The sequence below is a fragment of the Tribolium castaneum genome, chromosome 1, assembly GCF_031307605.1.
Source record: "Tribolium castaneum strain GA2 chromosome 1, icTriCast1.1, whole genome shotgun sequence".
In the NCBI taxonomy this organism is placed as follows: Eukaryota; Metazoa; Arthropoda; class Insecta; order Coleoptera; family Tenebrionidae; genus Tribolium; species Tribolium castaneum.
This window is the reverse complement of record NC_087394.1, coordinates 20707376-20714416: the sequence shown is the minus strand read 5'-3', so window position 1 is coordinate 20714416 and position 7041 is coordinate 20707376. Positions and strand designations below refer to the sequence as shown.

At 30.8% G+C, this 7041-nt stretch overlaps 1 long non-coding RNA gene across 1 annotated transcript; it reads right to left on the bottom strand.

Moving 5' to 3' along the window:
* Positions 1-3397: 3397 nt before the first annotated feature.
* LOC135266696 (uncharacterized) lies at positions 3398-5081 on the bottom strand. Its single transcript, XR_010334841.1, has 3 exons — positions 4549-5081; positions 4364-4494; positions 3398-4304 (listed from the first exon to the last, which is right to left on the bottom strand). It is a non-coding gene; the product is annotated as an uncharacterized LOC135266696 (long non-coding RNA).
* Between the last annotated feature and the right edge of the window lie 1960 nt (positions 5082-7041).

Genomic DNA, 7041 nt, shown 5'->3' with positions numbered 1-7041 from the left:
CTAGTTCGGTAATTGAATAATTGAAAGTTACGAGTCCTGCAGTAAAGAAGAACAACTTGAATAGCCATTATTCGCCACGTTTTGACCGAGATGGAACGGCGGCTCATGATTAAACTAATATAATAGTCTGCAAGTGGAAGTCGTAAAGCATAATTTATTCCTTATAAATTGTACTGGAACAATTGCAGATATTCAGAAAAACAAAACACGGACATAAATCAAATCGCGGTTTTGTTCGTGCCCCGGCCTCGCCATTTCAGGTTTTATGTAAGACAGCTTGTAATGCCTTAACCGCAATGAGTAGGCACGCATCAGTCTTTACGCGAAAGCTCCGCCGTTTATTTCGAAATTAACAATGTTCCATCGCCGGTGGACGATGGACGCACACCACTTGATTCTCCTTTTTTCATCATTCCATCGTTGCAAATGAGGCACAAAAAGACCGCTTCGCAAGCACACTTTTTGACATTATTGTTCTTTACAAGCTTCCGGTAGCAAAAATTCACAGAAAATTGCAAAAAGCACGTTACGGGATACCCGATCGGGTATGAAACAGGCTTTTCTCAACATCTTATTAGGTAATCTGTGTTTGTGGTTTTTTAAAATTCATGATATTCCAATAAGTTGTTGGTTTTATGTTCTTGTCTGCTTCGCGCTCGACGTCCTCGATCATGAAAAACCTAGAAAGCTCACTTTTCTTCAGTGGTTTAGTTGTTTCTCTTCAAGAACTGGTGCAGCGTTTCTGTGTATCTCTTCTAAAGGCATTTCCGCTAACACGTTTTTATCAATAATTTTTTTTTCAGAGAGATTATTGGTACTATACTTACGTACAGTCACCCAAAATGAAAATGATTCGACCATAAACGTTCGCTTACTTTTAAGACGAAGTCGGATAATTCGTTTAGAACAAACAATTTTCAAATTCGTCGCGACGTTTCGACACTTAGACACTTAGAATAATAAAACTGTTAGAACTTAATGTCTGTTAAACGTTGTTGCTATAGCTGTAACCAATATTGTTACATTTGCGATTTTGAATATTTAAATAATAACAACTTTTTAAAAAAAAATAGGCCACAAACATGGATTCTCATTTTGTTTTATGTTTAGAATCCCATTTGAATTCATTAATTAATTAACTAAATTCTTTGTTTTTTGGCTTTTTGTCTTGGTAATTTTTGCGAAATATTTATGTTTCTGTATTAAAACGTTCTAATACAACGCATATAGAAAAAAACATTATGTTTTTAAATTCTCACCAAATTACTTGATTTTTCAGCTCGGTTTATTTAAGAAACTCAAAATGTGTCTAAAAACTTGAAAAAAGTGGAATCTCGAGTAAAAATAATAATTCCATTTTTGTTCAATGTTTTTCATTTTTCAGCTCATTCTTGACAAAATTTCGTTAAAAAAACTTACAATTACAATTTAGCTCTATCTAATTTTGTCAATTCTTCGGTCTGATTTCAATAAAATATTGCAAAACACCAAAAAAAATTAAATTTTCAACTTAATTTCATGATTTTTCGGATTGTTTTAGCAACATCTGAAAACTTAAAATTTTGTCTTAGAAAGTAGTATATGATTTTCAACCAAATGTTGTCGGCTTATTGTAACGAAATTTCGCTTAAAAACGAGATACTTCCAGCGAAACCAACATCAATTTTTATTTATTTTGCGAATTTTAAGTGTGTTTTAAGTACGTCCAAATAAATTAGTTTTGGCTTAATAAAGACAACATCAATTTAAATTTAAATCGGTGATTATGATTATTCATTCAATTTTGGGTAAATTCTTAGAAAAAACTTAGTTTTTACTTTAACAAGACTCATAAGCGTTTAAGATAACACTTTTAGTACAACTAGTGTTTGAAATGAAATTGCGAAATAATTGCATTTATGACTAACGAACGTGCTTAAAAGAAGACAAATGTAAGATAATTTTGGCTTTTAATTTGTGATTTTTCGGTTTCTTAAACAAAATTTTTATAAAACAAATAGATTTTATCTTAAAAACGAATTTAAAAAATTGTAAAGCGCAGAATTCACATAATTTTCTGTTTAAATTGGTGAAACTTCGGTTTGTTCTTGATAAAATTTTGAGATAAACCGTACAAAAATATTTAAAAAAGACTATTTACTCTGCTTCTCAAAAGAAACTGATAATAGAGCTTCAAACAGATTTTTATTTGCGTAAATAATATATAAAAATAACATACAAATTTTTGTACCAACCTTTCTTATTTTTCATAAAATTTCAAAAACTTTGGCATAACCATGCAAAAAGTTTAAACGCACTACATCGCGCGAAATATGCTAAAATAAAATACTAATTTGTATGAACTTTTATGAAGTTCCATTAACTGTTAGCAAAATGAAACGAAAAAAATATTTTGACTTCAAAAAATGTACTGAATCTCTCAAGAGAGTCAAAAATACTACCAGTTTCTTTATTTCCTTTTACTTTTATAGCTTACTCCCAATGAATCTTTGCGATTATGGTTAATTATGAGACTGGTTATAAAATGTGCTAAAACACTCGATAAAACAAAAATTACGTATTGCTAACCTTAACTTGGTGTTTTTTTGGTCTTCTCTAGCAAAATGTTGGAAAAAACTGAGTTTAAAAACAATTTTGAAAAAAAAAATTTTGATAAATTTTGTACAGAATTTCTTGTTAAAAATAACCGAAATCAAGCAAAACAAGCTAAATTAAATAAATTTCGATCTAACTTTGTGATTTTTCAGCTAGGAAGTTTGAAAAGGTAAGGGTAACACTATATTTAACAATAACAAAATTTTGTGTTTTGTTTAATTTATTTTTGATGCATATACAAAAATTAAAACCAGCAAAATACCACCAACTTTGACTTATTTTTGTGAATTTTAGACACTTTTTGATCAAATTTCGTATGAAACAAATGAAACAAACACGTGCTGCAAAAAAATGCTCATGTGGAAAATTGCACTTACCAAACTCGTTAGGTAAATGACTATTATTTGTTGTTTGACAAACAAAAAATTATATGTCAAAATATGATGAACGAAATGTACACTTAAAACTAGTTTACAATTATTTATAATAGGGATTCATTGCGTTTGTTTTTGGACGCGTCATTTTTATTTTAGGTGACTGTACTCATTCAAAAGAAATAATGAATCTGACCTCATTTTTTCAACTTTGCGACTCTTTTTTTAAAAACAACTTTGGTACATGCTCTCTATCACTTTCATTGTCATTTTTTATAAATAAGTAAAATTTAACTATTCTTAAATTATGTTCATTATTCCTCATGAATCACCATGTATGTTCTTAAAAAAGAATCCATTAATGATTAAATTGAGCAACAGTTAAGCTATTTGCATTGTACCTAATTAGGACTTATACCGAAGGAAAACAGATGTGAAAAATTTCAAACCAAAGAGTGATTACATATTATTATTATTATTTGAAAACCTGCTTTTTCAGCACTAAATAATTTTCTCTGTTTAATGAGCCATAAACCGTAAATGGAATGACACATTTCTCTAATTGAAAAAAGCCGCTTCATTTGGTAGTTCTTTAACAATTTTATTTTTCCACTCGCATCTATAAATACCTCCAAGAATAAAAGAGACATAGAATTGTCCATTTTATTGATATTTCAGCGTTTACCCGACGTGTTTATCAGATCGAAGATGCACTTGGTCTTGATATAAACTTTTTACTGTTTTAATTAAAGTTGTAGGGTAGAATATTATTTTAATATCTTGTTGGTTTCCCAGACATAAAAGCAGAATCATGGCGCCTATTAAACCTTTATCTCAAATCTGGCAAATATTTTGCAAATCTCATAAAATTTACAGGGTGGACCGTCAGTGCTTCCTCATGCCAAGACCAACTATACATTTAGATTAAAACCATAAATACGCCATAAAGGCATCCGAGCCAAACCTAAGTTTATTAGTAAAATCACCAAATTGCGGAAGTAATGCCTAAACACTAAATATGTAAATGCAATTATTTATTTAAATTCAAGCACTGCGACTCCTGCAAAAATTCCTGGCCATAAATCAAACCGATCTGTACGTGCCCGCACCTCATCTATGCAAATGATGATTTGTAATGCAATCAAAATTTATTGCTAACCGGAGAACCATTCCGGCGTTGTTGTATTTGGAAGATATCCGATAAGAGAGCAATTCGTCAAATTTTCATCCGCAAAAAGTGCCGCCGTAAAAGGCACCAGGTGAGAAATGAAGCGGGTTTGCTAAAAGCTACCTACTTAAATTTATAATTTCTCCACGAAAGATTGGTGCAGCGGCCTGTAATCATTTTCCTAATAAGGAAAATGACAGTAATAAATATGAGTATTCCGACTTACTCATTACAAGCATCTAGCCATTTTACAACGGAGGAAATGTTGCTCTTAGTGTACTTCATCAATTTAACGCCAATTCCCTTAATTCCTAAGCCTTTTATTATTAATGGGACGCTACTTTGGGATTTATTTGACTGCAATGTAATCGTTATTAGTTGGTGTGGATGCGGCTCAGAGTAGTTGGCTACTTATTCTAATCGCTTGATCCTTATCACTTGGAATCTCTATCGTTTTATTTCTGATCCTTAAGATAAAATTACTGAGGAAACGACAATTGTTTAAAAATTATCTTCTCCATATTCCTGAAGTACACACCAGCGACTCTAACCAATAAATCATAAACAGTTAATTCCCATAAATTACGTATTCTACAAGGCAATGCACATAACCTGACATTGGGAAGGTCTTCCGTTTACGTTTACAATAACTTCCAATAGAAAAATCATATGCACATCCGTTACACCAATAGGAAGTTTACTGTTTGCAAAAATATTGATGAATTATCGTTAAAAGCTCACAGATACATATAAGAAAGTTAAAAGCATGATGGATGGCAATAGACCGGTGGCATTGCCTGTGACAAATTTGACGACCTGCGAGTCGATAATGTATGACCTCTACATCCTAATCTCTTGTAGGAAGAGTTGAGTATAATCTTTGATTTATTATTATAAGTTTCTGCTGAAGAGTTAAGCATTGACTAATGCTCAGCAGGAATAGATGCGATGTTACAACATATGCAATATATTTTATGTTCACTTGATAAAACAAGTCCAAGTAGCATCAAATATGTACTGCACTGACATTTAGAATATTATTTACAAAAGTTTACCATGCATACATTACGCATATGTGACAAGAATGTACTTAGTTATGCGTCTGTATCTAATGATGTGCAGATCAAATAATCAAATCCGGTACACTTCCGAATCGTCTTTATCATTACTACCTATACCAGGTGAGGCACCAAAGAAAATCGCGATTTGTAATTAAATAAAAACTAAAAAACTGTATTTTCGAACGGTGTCTTCCCTAACTTTTTGGTAATTTTTCACCTACAAATAGAAATAATAATTAAAAAAAAAGTAATTTTTGACCAAAAAGTCAAATTCTGAATTTTATACTAAACTACGCGTGTTTACTTCAGATAATTGTTTATGAAATTAGCGAAATTAGATTTTGAATTAAACGCACTTTTACAATATAACAATGTGAACTGTATAAGTGGGATATGTGAATGCAGTCATCAGTTTTTGTCACTTTTATTGCAAAACTGTAAATAAATGTCTTTAAAAAGATCGGCTACTGGTAAGTGATCCCTTTGCTGGCAAATTATACCATCTTCTAATAAATCACGCGTCTGGTTTGCGTCTAAATAAAATTAGCGAAATTAGATTTTGAATTAAACGCACTTTTACAATATAACAATGTGAACTGTATAAGTGGGATATGTGAATGCAGTCATCAGTTTTTGTCACTTTTATTGCAAAACTGTAAATAAATGTCTTCAAAAAGGTCGGCTACTGGTAAGTGGTCCCTTTGCTGGCAAATTATACCATCTTCTAATAAATCACGCGTCTGGTTTGCGTCTAAATAAAAAAGACCAATTATTTAACCAATCAATTAAAAATTTCTGGTACCAGGGTTCGATGGGCTAACAGGTAAGGATTCACTTATTAGCTTATTAGTGTAAAAATTTTGTAGTTAAATTAACAGTTAGTGCCCAAAAACTCACAAAATTGCTACGACTTTATTTGTTAACAAAGAAATTTAATATAAAAAGAATAATCCATATCAATATACAGGGTGGTGTGTAAAATTTCATGATTTTCATTTCATTAAAAGTTGTGAACCGATCCGGTACTCATCCAATCCAGATCCTGTTAATTTCAGCTATAGATGTTTCAGGCCCAGCTTCTGATACTTACGATTAACCTTCATTTAAATTTTATAGCTCCGATAGTTGCTAAAGTAGTGCTTATTTGATTGTTATATTTTAATGTACTTTCGTGAATTCAAAAATTTTACATATATGAGTACTACAGAGATTCAGATAATAGCATAACATAGCATGAGTTCTATAATCCAAACTTTTTTTGTTGCATTGAACGATTATACAATGTGTTTTTAAATTATTCTCATCTAGTTGCCTGTGAATTTCATATGCAAAATGAGAAATGCTGCTTTATAAAATAATGACTGGCATTTAGACACCGAATATTACCATTCTCCATTTATTAACTCTCCAATTCGGAAATCAGCTTCGACAATAAAAGTGTTCTCTTGCACAGTGTAACAATTTAGTTGGATTTTAACGAAATTTTTTAAAATAATTAATTGACAGTTTGTGAATTTCACAAATGACGGATTTGACATTTATTGACAAAGAATTCAATTGAGCAGAGCGGCAGAAATTTTTTTTACATGTAAACCATTTTCAAAGTTAACTAGATGAGAATCATTTAAAACATATTATAATTTATTCACTTAAATAATCCGCAAAAGTTGCCATGGCGACTGAAGTTTTTATTTTGATAATTACGAGTATGTAATTTCATTATATTTTTAATTATTCAATAGGTATTTATTATAAAGAAAATAAAAAAATATGAAGTGTTTAATAGCAAATACTGCTTTATCTGAGTTGATTACTATACAGCGTTAGGCAAAAGTATGGAACC